Source organism: Phoca vitulina, unplaced genomic scaffold (assembly GCF_004348235.1).
Source record: "Phoca vitulina isolate PV1807 unplaced genomic scaffold, GSC_HSeal_1.0 scaffold33, whole genome shotgun sequence".
Lineage (NCBI taxonomy): Eukaryota > Metazoa > Chordata > Mammalia > Carnivora > Phocidae > Phoca > Phoca vitulina.
In genome coordinates this window covers 11,852,041-11,871,033 of record NW_022589736.1, presented here as the reverse complement: position 1 = coordinate 11,871,033, position 18,993 = coordinate 11,852,041, and the positions used below count along the sequence as shown (strand labels likewise).

At 33.6% G+C, this 18,993-nt stretch overlaps 1 long non-coding RNA gene across 2 annotated transcripts in view; it reads left to right on the top strand.

The window, feature by feature from the left end:
• LOC116645691 overlaps positions 1-1,399 on the top strand; it is an 84,015-nt gene extending 82,616 nt beyond the window's left edge. For both annotated transcript variants that reach the window (XR_004301996.1, XR_004301994.1), the window contains exon 5: positions 994-1,399. This is a non-coding gene — a long non-coding RNA (uncharacterized LOC116645691). The remainder of the gene's footprint in view (positions 1-993) is intronic.
• The last annotated feature ends 17,594 nt before the right edge of the window (positions 1,400-18,993 follow it).

The window sequence follows — 18,993 nt, the reverse complement described above, 5'->3', positions numbered from 1 at the left end:
AACTATATAATGTAATTCACTACATTAACAGGTTAAATGGGAAATATTTAATCATGTAAACAGATACAGAAAGATCATTTGATAAATTAATAATCAATTCATGAGAATCAGACAGTGCACTAGAATAAAAGAGAACTTTTTTACCCTGATAGAGTATATCTATCAAAATCAACCTTAATTATGAAACATTAGAAGTCATCTGATCAAATGAATACAAAAATAAGCCAAAGATGATTCCTATCACTACATTTATTCAACATTGTGCTGAAAGTCTCAGATAATACAATGAGACAAAAAAGTAAAGGAAGTAAAAGGCTGAAGAATTTAAAAGGAAAAATCTAAACTTATTATTAATAAAGCACTATCTAGATAGCAAATTCAAAAGAATATATGTAAAATACAGAGGTAATAAGAATTCAATAAGCTTGCTGGGTAAAGATCAGCCTACACGGATCAATATTGTTCTAATATATCAGCACAGTCAATTTAAAAATGGAGTTTAAGAAATCCCCTTCCCAATAAGAACACAAATGCATAAAGCATAAATCTAACCTAAATATTCCAGATGTTTATGAAAAAGACCCAAAATATTATGTTCAAGGATGGAAAGATTCTATATCATAAAGATGATGTTTCTTTCCAGATTTATAAATGTGATGCAATACCAATTACTATTAGTTATACTTTTCTGGAACTTGGCAAACTGATTAAAATGTATGTGAAAGATTGGCCCATAAAAATGTAAGGTTTATCATGAGTTATCTGACATATGATTTATTGTAAAGCTATGGTATTTAAAATAGTCTGATGTTGCTCTAGGGATAGATAAATAGACTAGTGGAGCAGAAATGTAGGCTCAGGAACAGACTCAAACATATAAGGTACCTTGAAATATTACCACACTAGACGTAAATCTTGTTTGCCTTCACAGAATTCCTTGACCTCTCTCTCTTTTCTCTCTTGATTGGCTGATGGGCACCCTCTCCCCACCAGTTGGTCGCTTTTGAACTGGAGTAATACACCCTACTGTGCTGCGTGGAATATAGCTTTCTGAGAAATGGCTGAGATTTGGAGATGTAGCCAAGCGGTGCAGGAGGAGCTAGCTCCCTGCACCGTGCACTTCGACCAATGGAACCATAGAGGAGGGAAGCAGACAGGCAGATACCTTTCCTCCTGTCCTCCCTCCGGGGGACAACTCGAAGGTAATCCACATGGAAGTCTTGCCAGAGGAGCCTGGAGGGAGGTGTGTGTCTGAGCAGTGGGTTCCCTTGGAAGCAGCATAGCTGGAACAGCAATGCAGGGTATGGTCTCCTTTCACATCTTACCCTACCTCACTTTTCTTTTTTTCTCACCCTCATTACCTCCGCTTGCATTTTACAAATGCAGTGTTAGCCCTTAATCCCGGCCCAGAATTTGCTTCCTTGTAAACCTTGGCTAAGAAGTTGCAGGTGGTATTACAATAAAGCATTTTAAGAATCAAACAATTCAATAAATGTGTTTCAGAGGAAAGTGGATTCTTATTTCACACCAAACCAAAAAAAAAGAAAAGAGAAGTTCTAAGTAGTTTAGAGACATAATTATGAAAAGCAAACATTTAAATCTGGAAAATAAAACACAGGAAATTATCTTTTATTAAATCAGATTAAGGAATATTTCCTGAATGAGCCATAAAAGGCAAAGCTTAGGGGTACCTGGGTGGCTCAGTTGGTTAAGCGGCTGCCTTCAGTTCAGGTCATGATCCCAGCGTCCTGGGATCGAGTCCCGCATCAGGCTCTCTGTTCAGCGGGGAGCCTGCTTCTCCCTCTCCCTCTGCTGCTCCCCCTGATTGTGTGCTCGCTCGCTCTCTCTGTCAAATAAATAAATAAATAAATAAATAAATAAATAAATAAAATCTTTAAATAAAAAGGCAAAGCTTAAAGAAAAATATAGACACATTTGAATCCATTAAAATTAAAAATGTAAATATAGGTATAATATTTAGTTTTTAAAAAGATTAGACAAATAATTGTTATTACATAGGATATATAGAGAAGTTCTTTAAATCAAATGAAGGAAATAAGTGTCCATCTATTGTGTTAGCATTGGAAATATTGAGAAGAGGCCAGATTCTGCATGTATTCTGAAGGCAGTGTTGAAAAGATGTCCTAAAGGATTGGATGGGGTATAAAATAAAGGAAGAAATTAAAGATGGTTGTGAGATTTTTGGCCTGAGTAAATGAAAATATGGTTGCCATTAATTGATTCTGAAGCCTCTCAGTGGACCAAATGTATGGGAGATCAACATTACAGGTTTGGACATGTCAAATTATAGATGTCCATTAAATACCTAAGAGGAGAAGAAGTATACACTGGGGTATTTGAGTTGGAACTACAGTGAAGTCTGAGCCCTACCTATCCATCTGACGTTAAATGACTGGTATTTAAAAGCATGTGATGAGATGAGCTCACCTAAGGTGGGAATGTTTGCAGAGCAGAGAAGAGGGACAAGTGTAGGGACTGAGCATTATGATACTGCAACACTATGAGGCTGGAAATAAGCAGAAAAATATCAAAAGAAACTAAGAAGGCATGAACAGTTTGGGTAGGAGGAAAGTAAGAGTATAGCATCCTGGAAGCTAAGCTACAAAAGTGTATCTGGGAGGAAATGATTAGCTGTGTCCAGTCTTGTTGATTTATTAAGAAAAAGTGAGCAGTGAGAAATGACCTCTGTATCTAGTGGAGTAGAAATCACTGATGATCTTGATAAGAACACTTGTAGTATTGTGACTGGTGCGAAAGTATAACTGGAGTGGATTGAAAAGAGAATCAGAGAAGACGAAACAGAAAAAATGGACAACTCTTTCAGGAATTTTGGTAGCAAGCAAATGGAGGAAGTAGATGAGGCTAAAAGTAGACTCAAGAGAAGTGTGTTTTGCGAAATAAGTCAAACAGAGAAAGACATGTATCATATGACCTCACTGATATGAGGAATTCTTAATCTCAGGAAACAAACTGAGGGTTGCTGGAGTGGGGGGTGGGGTGGGAGGGATGGGGTGACTGGGTGATGGACACTGGGGAGGGTATGTGCTCTGGTAAGTGCTGTGAATTGTGCAAGACTGTTGAATCTCAGATCTGTACCTCTGAAACAAATAATGCAATATATGTTAAGAAAGAAAAAAAAGAAGAAGAATGTAGCAGGAGGGGAAGAATGAAGGGGAGGAAATCGGAGGGGGAGAAGAACCATGAGAGACGATGGACTCTGAAAAACAAACTGAGGGTTCTAGAGGGGAGGGGGGTGGGAGGATGGGTTAGCCTGGTGATGGGTATTGAGGAGGGCACGTTCTGCATGGAGCACTGGGTGTTATGCACAAACAATGAATCATGGAACACTATATCTAAAACTAATGATGTAATGTATGGGGATTAACATAACAATAAAAAAATTTAAAAAAAAAGAGAAGTGTGTTTTAATGTGAGGAAATAATGCTATGGTTATATTACATATACATACACATATGGAAAGAGGGGAAGAGAGAAAAATTTTTATGTGGTTTATTTTTTAGATGGTGAGAGGCACAGATGAATAATTTAAAAATATATGGATATCCAATTTTTCCAGTATTATTTGTTGAAAACATTATACTTTCTCCACTACATTGTGTATCCCCTTGTAAAAAATAAATCGAATCCATGTGTAAGTATATTTCTGTTTCATTGATCTATTTATCAATCTTTACATCAAGAGTACATAACAACCCTTGAAGTTTAGATGGTATCTTCTTTTTACAAGTAATTTGGGCCATTTTAGGTCCTTTGCATTTTCATATGAATATTAGATTAAGCTTGTCAATTTGGATTTTTTTTTTTTAAGATTTTATTTATTTGACACAGAGAGAGAGAGCACAAGCAGGGGGAGTGGCAGGCAGAGGCAGAGGGAGAGGCAGGCTCCCCGCAGAGCAGGGGGAGCTCGATGTGGGACTTGATCCCAGGACCCCGGGATCATGACCTGAGCCTAAGGCAGTCACTCAACCAACTGAGCCGCCCAGGCACCCTCAATTTGGATTTTTATTGGGATTGTACTGAATGAATAGGTCAATGTGGGAAATTGATATCTAAATAATATTGAGTCTTTTCAATCCATAGACATGATATTTTGCTCAGTTTATTTATAACTTCTTTGATTTCCTTCAGCAATGCTCTGTAAATTTGTGTGTAGGTCTTGCATATCTTTGAACAATTTTTTCTCAAAGCACTTTATATTTTTGGTGTTATCATAAGTGGGTTTTTTATGCAATATAAATTTTATTTTAAAAATGAAATCCTACCACTTAAAAATTAAGCCATAGATTCTTTTTTCATACAAGGAGAGGAACATATCCATTTAAAATAGACCTCAAGTGCATTAATCATTTTTTTTTTAAATATGGTAAGAATACTTAACATGAGATCTACCTTATAAGTGGTAATGTTTTTCAATTCATTACTGGTATACAGAAATACAGTTCATTACTGTATTTCAGAAATACAATTGTTCATTACTGGTATACAGAAATACAGTTGGGCTTTGTATACTGATCTTGAATCCTGCAATCTTTCTAAGCCCACTAGTTAGTTCTGGTACTATATTTCTAGATTACATAGAATATTGCACATAGACAATCATGTGTCTCAGAAAAAAAAACAAAACACATTTTTTTGTTCCTTACCAATCTGAATGCCTTTTGTTTTTTCTTCTTGCCTTATTACACATGCTAGAAACTTACTATAAGTGAACAGAAGTAGTAAGAGTATGCATCTTTTCCTTATTTCTCATTCTAGTAGGAAAATGTTCAGGTTGTGGCCATTAAGTATGTTGTTAAGCAGATGCCTTTTTAGATTAAGAAAGTTCCTATCTATTCCTAGTTTGCTGAAGGATTTTATTAGAAATTAGTGTTGGATTTTATCAAATGTTTTTACTGCCCCTTTGAGATGTGCATGTGTATACAAAGTTTTTTAATCTCTTAATATTATTAATTACATTGATTTTTTAAATATATTAAATAAATCTTGTACTGAGATAAATCACACTCATAATATATTATTTTTATATATTCTTGGATTCCATTCACTAAAATTTTGTTAGGAATTTTGCTATCTATTTGCACAAGGGATATTGGCCTGTAGTTTTTTTTTTAATGTCTTGGTCTCATTTTGGTCTCAGAGAAACACAGACCTCATAGAATGAATGGATAATGATTCCTTCTTCAATTTTCTGGAAGAGTTTGTGTAGAATTGATATCATTTCTTCCTTATAAGTTTGTTAGAATTTACCATTGTTGCCCTCCGGGACCGGAGTTTAGCTGTGGGAAGGTTTTTAAAAACACATTCCATTTCTTTGATAGAAGAAGGGTTAATCAGGTTAGCTATTTTTCCTTCAATAAGTAGTTCACATCTTTCAAGGAATTTGTTCTTGTCATCTAATTTGTGGAATTTATTGGCAAAATAATTAATAATAAATGTTCATAATATTCCTTATTATCCTTTTAATCTTTGTAGAAGCTTTTGTCATGTCTAGTTCCTGATATTAATCATTTGTATTTTCACCTTTATTGTCTTGATTAGTCTGGCAAGTTGTTCATCAATTTGATTTTTTCAGTTTTTGTTTATCTTTTCTATTGTTATCTGTTTTCCCTTTCATTTATTTCTCCCCTGATCTTCATCATTTCCATTATTCTGATCATTTCAGAGTTCATTGTTTTTTTTCTTTCTAATTTTTAAGGTAAAATGGAGATAAGTGATTTGAGAACTTTCTCTTTTTCTAATACAGATTTTTTAAAGTTACAAATTTCCCTCCAAGCTCTTCTATAGCTGCATCTCACAAATTTTATGTTTTGTTTTCATTTTCATTCAGTTTGAAATAATTTATAATTTTCTTTTGAATTTTATCTTCGATCTAGGAGTTATTTAGAAGTGTGTTATTTAGTTATTGTGTTATTTGAGGGATTTTCCAAATATCTTTCTGTAAGTTATTTCTAATTTATTTGCACTGTGGTCAGAGAACATACATTTTGTGACTTGAGTCCTCTTAAATTTGAGATTTGTTTATGGTCCAAACAATGGTCGATCATTATAAATTTTCCTTGTGCCCTTGAAGAAAATGTGTATTCCGATATGATTAGTTGGGGTCTTCTATGAATGTCATTGATAAGTTCATTGAAAGCACTGTTCAATTCTCCTACAACCTTACTGATTTACTGTCTGCTTGTTTTATAAATTATTGAAAGAGGGATGCAAATTTATTTCTTCTTGGTGTTCTACATCTTTTTTTCTGCATGGGATTTGCTTTATTATCAAGTTCATGCAACTTTAGGATTATTACTTACTGTTGGTAAACTGATACTTCTTTTATTATCAAATGATCTTTTTTCCTGTTAATATTCTTTGCTCTGAAAACTGGTACTAATATAGTCACTTCTACTTTCTTTTGAACACTGTTAGCTTAGTATATTTTTTTCTATTCTTTACTTTTAACCTTTTTGTATCTTTATATTTAAGTGAATTTCTTATAGAAAGAATATAGTTGGGTCTGGGTTTTTCTTTTTTTTAATCCAATCTCTCAATGTTTAACTCTCTCTGGCATATTTAGATAATTTTCATTTAATGTGGTTGTTGATCTGAGTTCAACTTTCATCTTGCTCTTTGATTTCTATTTGTCCCATCTGTCCTTTGTTCCTTTCCTTCCTTTTGTGCTTTCTTTTATACCATTTGAGTATTTGTGATTCCCTCAATAAAGAAGAGATGTAAATAAACTTCTGTTGTTTTATTAGCTACAACTTTCTTTTGTGTCATATTAGTAGTTATTACAGGGTATATAGTATGCATCTTTAGCTTATGAAAGTCTATCTAAAATGGTATTATATCACCTCATACGTGTCCTATATAGAGACACTTCAACCACATATTTTTATTTTCCCCTAGTTAACCTTTGTGTTACCATTGTACTGCATTTTACTAAGAAGTATTTTAAAACCTCATAGCATATTGTTATTTCTACTTGAAACCATAAATTTTACCTTTAAAATCTTCACTTAATAAGAAAGACAACTTTACATGTTTATCTTTGAAGTTACCATTTCTAGTTCTTTACATTCCTTTATACAGTTTTATGTTTCCCTTTGGTATGATTTTTTTCCTTTAATTTTTCTTATAATGCAGTTTAGCTGGTAATTAAATCTTTCAGTTTTTTCTATGTCTGAGGAAGTTTACATTTCAGCCTCATTTCTGAAAAAACTTTGCTGGATATAGAATTCTTTTTTTTTTTTTAAGATTTTATTTATTTATTTGAGAGAGAGAGACACAGCGAGAGAGGGAACACAAGCAGGGGGAGTGGGAGAGGGAGAAGCAGGCTTCCCACAGAGTAGGGAGCCCGATGTGGGACTCGATCCCAGGACTCTGGGATCATGACCTGAGCCTAAGACAGACGCTTAATGACTGAGCCACCCAGGTGCCCCTGGATATAGAATTCTAGACTGATTATTTCTCTTAGTAATTTACTGATGATCTACTATTTTCCTATGTGCATTGTTCCCAAGAGAAATCTGCTATCATCTTTTTCTTCATTCTTTTTTATACAATGTATCCATTTTCTCTTGCTGCTTTTAAGATGTTTGTTTTTTTGTTTGTTTGCTTGTTTGTTTTTGTTGTTGTTTTTACCACTGGCTGCAAGTAATTTTATTTTGGTGTGTCTTGTGGCAGTTTTCTTCAGGTTTGAAGAGCTTGAAGTTTGCTGAGCTTCTAGATCAGTGATTTTACGTTTTTCTTTTTTTAGTCCATTCTATTTATCTTAAGTAACCTTATTATTTCAAATACAGAATCAGAATTAAGATATAGTGAAACTATTTTAATATTTTCTTCCTTTAGGTCCTCAGTCCCTTTAAAGATGCTTGGCATCTTTTATACAAAATGATTCCCCTGAATAATACTTAGCTTTAAGTCCCACCATTTCTATCTCTCCTCATGTCAAAATTTAGAATATTGTGAAGGTATATTTCACAGGACAGATATACTGAAATATCTTGCTACTAATACCATTTCATGCAAACTTCTGTTGTTAGGTGAATATAAATTGTATATTTTATGCCTGTTAGCAACATCTGAAAGTGAGCATGGAACTCCTAGATACACAATGATTTAACCTATCTGAACGGGATAATCCTAAAAATAGGATTACCAGGCAGAAAACATAACTGGTATAGAATATATCCATGGGCAGAAAAGCTTCTATAATATAATATAAGTGAATACTAGGTCTATGTGTAAGACTTGCCCTGTACAACATAAGTGAACTATCTGAAAGTCTTCATTTATTATGACATACTTCTAAAGGCCAGAAAGTGAAAACTCTTTGGATACTACCAGTTTATGTCTTTGATTTTTTTGTGAATGGATGTTGGGGTGGGACAGGGAATAAGAATGCCTGGCAATAGTTTGTAGAAAAGGGTTTAATGAACTTCCATCCCTACCTTTAATGAAATTGCCTCAAGGGGCTCAATAATAGTCGTTTTCAGTTTCCAGTCCCTGAAAAAGTGCTCATTTTATTCCCCTTATGTTTTTTTTTTCTTCTTCTCCTTTATGACCTTATTAGTAATGAGGCTTAATTGAACACATCCTCTTTTAAAATGATAAGCATTTCCAAGTATATTACATTACCTCTAGGATTGATGGAGCAAAGGATTCAGTGGAATGCACTGTATTTCCAGGTGAACAAAAACTAAGGCTCCATGATATTTTCTCCTACTGAAAATGAACATGCTGTCATTGCTCACTCATAATTTAAAAATATCAAACCAAATTCTCAGATGATAATTCTATGCTTTTTTTCCCTTAAGCTTGTAGTAATGAGTCTATAAAATGTACCCTTTGGCTCACATATGTACTTAGAGGCTAAATTATATCATAATCACATTATAATAAAGCTTTATAAGCAGCTCTCGTGGGAAGTCCAACTGAACTCTTAGGTCAGAGCTCGAACATTGTTGAATAATGATCTCATGTATTTAGATAATACAGTCAGTATTCAGGTACTAAATCTATAGGAAATAACATGTTAAGTGCACCTTTCCCATACCTTTCTCTCATGGAATTCTTTGGTAAGTTTCTTTTAAACTCAGTTATTTCTCACTCCAAATGATCAATGGCCTGTTATATGATGGTACCAAATATAACTCAAGATACCAGAGAGTTTAGATGTTTTCTATGTCTTGGCCACTCAATCCATCCTACAATTGTCCAGTTTGGCTTCACTTAAATATACACTTAATCTCAAGAGAGTGGATTTCACCAGATTCGGTAAAGTGTACTTATAATATAGCACGGTGTACTGGCTGGACTATCTGAGTATGATTCTAGTTATTATCTTATTATCCTTATTACCACTTACTCAGTAATAACTAGGTATCTAATATGGTAATATGCACTTTATAGTAATACCTCATTTAATTCTCTAAAGAATATGAGTTAGATATTATTGTTCTACACAAATACAAGAAAATTGAAGTGTTTAAAAATTAACTTCTTTAGGCATATTAGATATAAATCATGTTCCTCAAAAATATACTATATTGCTTCTGGCCAAACCTGCTTCCATAAATCCACTTTACAATAATATACAACATATAATCAGGAAGAAGAAATTTCAGTATATTTTGGCAGTTTCTATCAACTTCTGAAGTCATGCATTCAAAGGGACATGCTGTCCTCTGAATCTGGGTTAAGTCTCCAAAAAAATTTTTTTTTATTTTTTATTTATTTCTTTTTTAAATTTTATTTTATTATGTTATGTTATCACCATACAATACGTCATTAGTTTTTGATGTAGTTCCATGATTCATTGTTTTTGATAAGTCTCCAAAAAATTTATAGAGTGAGGCTATGAAATTTTTCTAAGACTCAGAAGCAGAATATTGGGCCCACATATCTACACAATTATATTGACTCATTATTTAATAAAGTGAAAAACTTTAGAGAATATTTTGTAATTGATTAAGACATGATTCGTTTTGAGCTAACTGGGTTCCCAAACATGTGCAAACTAATCTGGCTGCTTGCAAATAAATTTAATGTCAAATGATGTACTAAACAGGTATGGGGGAGATAAATAGAAAAAGAAAATTATAGGGGCGCCTGGGTGGCTCAGTCGTTAAGTGTCTGCCTTAGGCTCAGGTCATGATCCTGGCGTCCTGGGATTGAGCCCCGCATCGGGCTCCCTGCTCTGCGGGAAGCCTGCTTCTCCCTCTCCCACTCCGCTTGCTTGTGTTCCCTCTCTCGCTGTGTCTCTGTCAAATAAATAAAATCTTAAAAAAAAAAAAGAAAATTATAAAATGCTAAGTATGAGTAAAATGAATATATTTTGCCAAATCTTCTTTACAGTATTGGAAGATAACTAAAAATATATTGGGACAGAATGTACAATAGTGACTTTATATAGAATTCATAATATAGAGTCAAGTCTGTCACTATATCCACCTGCTTGTTTCATAAGATTGATCACACACACACACACACACACCCCAATTCTCCAGGAAAGTAAACTTCACCTAATGGTTATAAAAATAATAAGTGTGGAAAATTTTTTTTTTGCATATATGTAATTGGAATTAAATCTTTTGAGAGAAGGTGGGGGGAAAGAAAAAAAATGTTAGCTGATGGGGAAGAAAGTGGAAAGACATTTAAATTTGAGTATAATCATTGCCAAAAAAAAAAAAAAGATAAAAAAAGAAAAGAAAAAAGCTGTCATCCAGGACAGTATGCATAAATCTTCCAAGTTGCAGAGAATGAAGAATAGTTGCTTCTGGATCAATGCACAGTCATTTAGTGGGCCTATCAAGCTGACAGTGAGAGTACCAAACCTGATACACATGAATGCCCAAGAAGAGTGTCTCTGGATGTCAGCCTTGTGTATGTCAATGAAAAAAGAGTACAGGAGTATCAAAGCACACTAACACACCACTGGTAAGCTTATTTCTGTTACAAATACAAAACCAAAGGTTAACTACAATCTACTCTTTGAAATGTAGGCTATAGCACCAGTGGCCTTTAAGGCACTGACCCACACCTACTGGTATGGCAGGAAAATAATAGAATCTGACACATGAGTGAGAACTTGCATTGCATCTGAAAAATGTAAAACTCATTTGAATGGTCACAATGACCTAACTTTTGGATTAGTTTTGTGTATCTAGTCTCCATCAGCGCTAATGAATTTGTTATGATGGCCATTTGATATGTAAATGACCTAAACTTTATCGTGTGGCACTTAGTCATCTTTATAGTAAAGTCCTACAAAGGGTTGTGCTGTCCATAGTGCTGATTTTTACAGGTACAAACTAAATGCTTTAGTTCAGTGGTTTCAGCAAAACATAGGATACTGACTTTACAAAATCCTTTCATTTACACCAAGAAATGATCCTTTTGTGTCTTAGTTTAAAATATATATATACTGATAAAAGCCAGCACTGTTAGGAAACTAGTTTGTATGTTGTGGCTGTGTAATGAATGGGGTTTTCATTTTCATAGCATTCTTAGGTATTTGATAACTAATGTATTCTACTTTAAATCACAGACCAAACATAGCATTCCATCCTATAGCATTTAAATATATATCTATGTATTCCAAAGATTACACTGTTTCCTCTGAACCATAGCAAGTACCCATATAAAAAATATCTGCTGTAACATGGTCTACCTGCAAGATAATGATCATTATCCTTTTTCCTTAATACTAGAATGGTGAAAGGTTAATTGTTTTTTTAGAGGGGCTTATTACTAATATGAAACATATTACTTAGCTATCTGGACTTTTTATCAACAAATATTCCAACAGTTTGTCAATGGTCTTGGCAATGTTATGAATACACTGTTAGTGCCTGAGAAAAATGTGACATAAATCCTTAGGCTATAAGGGTCTGGGAAATGTATATGGTTCTTCCTATGTTAAAGCCACATTTGTTCTTGCATAGCAATTGACCTATCTGAGAATAATTACTAAAATATTGAATTACCTCATACACACTAGTGATCTGAGTGGAAATAACTTGCTCTTCAGCAGATGGCATAACCTTTACTTCCCACCCATTATATAAACCAGCTGACGGCTCTTTGCTTGTCTCTATAGTTGACAAATATATAAGATATGGTAGAATCCATAAAAATAGTGATATCTTTATGCTAATAATCCCAATTCTGAGAATTTTAAAAACATAAATCAGCTTGATCAAAACCTCTTTGGTATAAAGATACATATATATACACACACACACATATATATGTTTGGTCTGTGATTTAAAGTAGAATACATATATCTATACTATATATATATATATATAGTGATTATATATAGTGAATACTATGTATGTATGTGTGCATGTATGCTATATATGCACACATATATATAATCTAATAATGTCTAATAATGAGGGAATTTATGTAATCAGTGAAGATATACAAACCAAGTAATTATTAGGTATCCATTAAAATTATTCTTATGAAAATCATAGAAATTTGAGGTATTTAAGTAAAAACAGCAGAGTGTGAGCTGTTATGCAGAATACCTATGCACATATTTTTCTTTAAAATTCTTGAGCTCTGAATTCAGGCTACTTGGATGTGAATCCTGGGTTGTAAATTTACTCCCTATGGGATCTTGGACAAATTACCTATACTCCTTGTACTCCACTTTCTTCAACTATTAAAGGGAAGCTAGTATTAAATAACATAATATGTTGTTATGAGGGTTAAATAAGATGATTCCTATAAAGCACTCTGTGCAATAACTCTAATAAAGCCAACATATAATAAACATTTACTTACTACCTTTTCAATAATGAGGAATGTTTATAGTAGAAGATATGCTCTCCCATACCTCGCTGAGATAGTATGAGAGGAAATAAAAAGGAGTGACAAAGTCTGAATTCTATACAGAGAAGGTGTCAAGTACATGAATGTTACCATCTTCATAGCTGGACTCATTGCTTTTACTCAGGAACCTTGTTTCATAGGGTTCTATTGCTTGAAGGAAACACGATTGAGTAATTGAGTGCTACAGTAAATCTAAGCAAAAGAAATAACTAACTCCTATCATTAAGATGAGAATATGACCCCCATATACTCTGTTTACTTGTATAATGCTAGCATCCAACAACAAAATTTATGTAGAAAGAACCATTAGTTTTATCTCAAACATAAAAGTTTGGAGGTAATAAACTCAGAATTGTCTACCCTGACTATTGCTGAGTGTCCACTATAAACAAGAGTGACATCTCTCATCTTGAAGAAGTACATGGTTTTAAAGGTTAGTTAAGCATGACAAAGAGAAAATGTCTTAGTTTGGGAGGCTTTCAAGAGATGCCAATAAATTTCCACATCTGCTCTATTATCTCAATTGCAACCAAGAAACATTCTCCCAATTAGTTAATTAACTTTAAGAACAAACCAAATTAGTTTAAAATGCAATTTAAATTCAAGTCTATAAATGGTAATTAAAACTGCATGCTATTGGTATAAATTTTTCAAAATATTTAAGGAGAGTGAATTTCAAAAAGATGCACATTTTATGGGAGACTAAGAGAGGCAAATTTATTCAAATGGTAGACTTTAAAAATAATATTTTAATTAGCCCTTTACTCACAATGATTTAGAATTCTAGATAAGAAAATAGTATCCACTCATTGTAGATGATTAATATTAGATTTATTTGTCTCTATGTCAATGATAATAAAGCAGGGTTTTCCTAATAAACCAATTCATTGATTAACAAAACTAAAATATAAATTGAGTAAGAATTAAAGACTCTTAAAAATTGCCAACAACACTAGTTTATAAACTCCTATGAGGCTACTAATAATGTGTTACTCGAACATCATTATTAATATCAATATTTAGAATTCACAAATAGCACTGTAATGTTAAAATTTCTCTGGATTGATCTTACGCATGTATAGAGAACAGGAACTTATTTAAATGTATTTATTGTAAATCAAATTAATGGTTTTATTCTCACTAGTCATTTGTCACTAATAAGAAAAAGCCTCATTAATCAAATAAAACCTGGAAGAGTAGGCTTTTCTTTTTTTCTTAAAGGAGGGAATATAATTCCAAAAAAAATAGGATTATTTTTTTTTTTAAATGTCTAGAGTGGAATGCTTATAATTTTAGGCAAGGCATGAACTAAGTTGGGTCTTTTCAACAAATGGTACTCTAGGTGGATCAAACTTTTTGACTGATCTCATTATCCTTTAGAGGGAGAAGGGACATCTAAGGGATTTGGGCACTGGTGGAATTTGATATTTTAAATATTTATTTTATCAAAATGTTTTTCCTTATGTCTTTGCTGATTCTCTTCCTTTTACCACATTGATCTGTTTTTTTTTTTTTCTTGTCCTGTCATCAACATCATCAGAGAACAGATGGAGACCCACATATTCAACTTAGGCATGAAGTAATTTCTTAAGTAATCACTCAGATTTTCTTCCTTTGGATAAAATTTCTCTCTTTTTATAGATAAGTCATAAGATTTCTAAGATTCTGAATGTGATAAAACTCAGTTGAAATCTCTGAAGGTTCTGGTTAATTCCCTCTTTCAAATTTTGTTCACAGGCGTTGTTATTCATAGGCTTTGTCATTAAGGGGTATAGATTTCTTTAATCTGATAGGTTTTATTTGAACTACAAGTATCAATTTCCTTCTAGATAATTAATATTCTTTTATATATCACATAAGTTACATATTCCCTCTAAACTACATTAAAGAACTAATGGGAATAGAGATTTATAAAAGTAAAAGTAAAAACATGGGGCTCTTAGGTGGCTCAGTCAATTAAGTGCCTCACTTTTGATATATATATATAATATATATATACATATAATATATATATAAATTAAACCCACATAGCCTTTTTTTTTTTTTTTTACAAACTTCTTTTACAACAGTTTTAGGTTCACAGCAAAATTGAGTGGAAGACACAGAGAGTTCACATATATCCTTGCCTCTACACTTGCAGAGCCTCCCCATTATTAACATCCTCCACCAGAGGGGTACATCTGTTACAGTTGACAAACCTGCATTGACACATCATTATCACCCCAAGTACATGGTTTATATTAAAGTTCACTCTTGGTGTTGTACATTCTATGGGTATGGCAAATTATTAATGACATGTATCCACCATTACAGTGTAATACAAAGTAGTTTCACTGCCTAAAAAATCCTCTATGCTCTATCTATCCATCCCTTGCTGCTCCCTAATCATAGTCTTTTTCTAATTCCTGATGAATTGAGCTTAATTAGGTGTGAGAGTACAAAACCTCTTTCCTCTTTCCCACTCAGCACTGTCTGACTGTGGGGCGGGCACCCATCACCATTCCTGCCCTGCAGTATGACAAACAGAGGAGGCTTCACTCCCCACACCCAAGAGTCACTACATAGTGGGCCTAGCTTTATGAGGCCCCTGCTTGTCAAGATGTCAGATCAGACACAAAAGACCCCTTTATAGAAAGTTATAGGTGCCCCTAAAGTTTTATAATTACTGAATCTCTCCCCCCTTCTGTCACAATTTAGGTTGTGACAGAAAGTTAGGTATTTTCTGCTATAGGAATGTTTTTGTTTTTGGAATTCTTTTGCAACTGTTTCCAACTCATAATATATAAAGTTCTTTCCCATTTGCCACATCAGACATACTTCTAGTTAGTTTAGGGCTTAATGATTTCATTTTTGTTGTTGTTTGTTTTGTTTTTTAAGAATTGGAATTGGAGCTCTAGTTAATTATTTTCTGCCTGATATACTGACTGGATCTCATGAGAAGATATTCCTTTTCAGAAAAAAAATCCAAAGAAATCCACCATGTATTTAAGCAAACAACCAAGACATGTTCAAAAATATAAACACAAGCATTACATATTATGTAAAAATTGGTATGAAGTATTGAATAAAGCCATCACATGGACCGTTCGTGAATCTAAAAGTAGTTCATCTTGAGTAGAGTTGAGTTATGAGGTGAAGAGGTAGGCAAACACAAGCCCCCCAAAAGGGCTACATATGGCCAAATTGCTCTCTGAAAAAACTGTATCACTTACAGAAGCTGCATGTAAGAGAATCCTAGTTCCTGTTTGTTCCTTGTTTGGAACATCTCCTCATTTATCTATACAACTAATGGGTATTTCTCAAAATCAAGAAGCTATATATGCCCTCCAGAAAATCATTCCATGGTACCTTATCCCAAACTCACTCCTAATGATTAGCAATAGTATTTATTTTGGAATTTATCCAATATTGCTTGGTGTTGTTTGTTAGGTTATTTATTCTTATATATGAACCTATTACATACATACACTTACAGATTAAAAAAAAAAAATGACATGTAACACTTGAGTACAATGGTTTTGCCTGCCCAGAGTAGATTTTTCTTCTTCTGATAACAGCATCCATATCATTCTTGGGAAATCATTGAGTCCCAATTGCCCCCCCACTTTTTTTAAAGTAATCCTTTATAGAAATATAACATGCATACAGAAAGCACACAAGTAATGAGTATATAACTTGATAAATTTTCATAAATTGAACACAAATATGTAGCCATAATCTAAACCAAAAAATAAAACATAGCCAGCACCTCAGAAGTCCCGTTGGTCACAGGCACTACCTTCCCCTCAACTATAAATGCTATTCTGACACATGGAGTAGTTTTGCCTATTTTTTTGAACCTTATATGAATAGAATTATCATATAATATGTTCATTTCTGTGTATGGTTTCTCTTACTCCACATTAACCTTGTGCAATTTACCCATATCATTGCTCATAGCAGTAGTTTGTTTATTCTCCTTGCTGTATTGTATTCCAATTTGTGAACATACCTTAGGGCAAGCAGAATAATGACCTTCCAGATATGTCTATGTCCTAATCCCCAAAAGCTGTGAATAGGTTACATTACTTGGCGAAGGGGGATTAAGGTTACAGATGTAATTAAATTTGCTAATCAACTGACTTTATAATAAGGAGATTACCCTGGATTATCCAGGTGGGCCCAGTGTAACCCCAAGGGGCCCTAAATACAGAAGAGAGAGGCAGAAAAATCAGTGTCAGAGGGATGGGATGTGAAAAAGCCTGACTGACCATTATTGGTTTTGAAGAAGGAAGAGTGCCATAAACCAAGAATGAGGGTGGCCTCTTCAAGTTGGAAAAGACAAGACAATGGGTTGTCCTTTAAAGTTTTCAGGAAGGAATGTGGCCCTGCCAACATGTTCATTTTAGTCCAGTGAGGTTCATTTCAGACCTCTAATTTCCAGAACTATAAGATAATAAATTTGGACTCTTATGAAAATGCTGTTAATCAATATATTTGAAACTCCTCTGGTGAAAATTTGTACATGATTCTGTTAAGTATATAAAGGCATTATAAGAGAAAGATGTTCAATAACACAATATCTTTATCTTTAGTTTTAGGAGATGGTGTCAAATATTTTTCCTAACTGGTTTGGCAAATTTACATTTTTACCAGCAGTGGATGATAGTTCCAATTGTTCCAAACCGGTCCCAGCACTTGTTATTGTCAGGGTTAATTTTCCTTATTCTGTGGGTCTACAGTGATAACTCATTGTGATTTTAACCTTTATTTCCTGGATGCCTGATGAAGCTAGACACTTTTCTATATTATATAATTTATTTGATCTGAATATCCTTATTTTTGTAAAGTAACTGTTCATGTATATTGCTCATTTTTATAAATTGCTTATCTATTTCCTTTTTGATTTTATGAGGTTTTTCATATTCTGGGTACAAATGATTTAAAAATATGTGTATAAAAAGCTATTTCCACTTCATAGCTTGTATTTTCTCTGTTAATGGTGTCATTTCATTAACAGAAGTTCTGACCTTTAAATTAGTACTTTTTTTTCTTCATAGTTTCTTTCGGTAATTTTTTTTCATACAGTGTGATATTAGTTTCAGGTATATAATATAGTGATTCAACACTTCTATACATCACCTGGTGCTCAACATGACAAGTGCGCTCCTTAATCCCTATCACCTATTTAACCTCTCCCCTCCCCCACCTCACCTCTGGTAACCATCAGTTTGTTCTCCAGAGTTAAGAGTCTGTTTCTTGGTTTGCTTCTCTCTCTCTCTCTCTCTCTTTTGCCCCTTAACTTGTTTGTTCTGTTTCTTAAATTCCACATATAAGTGAAATCATATGGTATTTGCCTTTCTTTGACGGACTTATTTCACTTAGCAAAATACTCTAGTTCCATCCATGTCATTACAAAAGGCAAGACTTCATTCTTTTTTATGGCTGAATAATATATATATATGTGTGTGTGTGTGTATGTATATTCCATCTATATATCCATTCCAATACATACACACACACACACACACACACACAAACACACAAACACCCCCCACATCTTCCTTATCCATTCATCAGTCAATGGACATGGGCTGTTTCCATAATTTGGCTATTGTAGATAATGCTGCTATAAACATTGGGGTGCATGTATCCCTTGGAATTAGTATTTTTGTATTCTTTGGGTAAATACCTTGTAGTGCAATTGCTGGATCATAGGATAGTTCTATTTTTAACTTTTTGAGGAACCTCCATACTGTTTTCCAGAGTGGCTGCACCAGTTTGCATTCCCACCAACAGTGCAAGACAGTTCCCCTTTTTCACATCCTCACAAATACTTATTGTTTCTTGTGTTGTGTTGTTCATTTTAGCCACTCTGACAGGTGTGAGGTTATATCTCACTGCAGTGTTGATTTGTATTTCCCTGATGATCAGTTGAGCATTTTTTCATGTGTCTGTTGGCCATCTGTATGTCTTCTTTGGAAAAATGTCTATCCATGTCTTCTGCCCATTTTTAATTGGATTATTCGGATTTTGGGTGTTTAGTTTTCAAGTTCTTTATGTATTTTGGATACTAACCTTTTATCTGATATGTCATTTGTAAATATCTTCTCCCATTCTGTAGGTTGTCTTTTAGTTCTG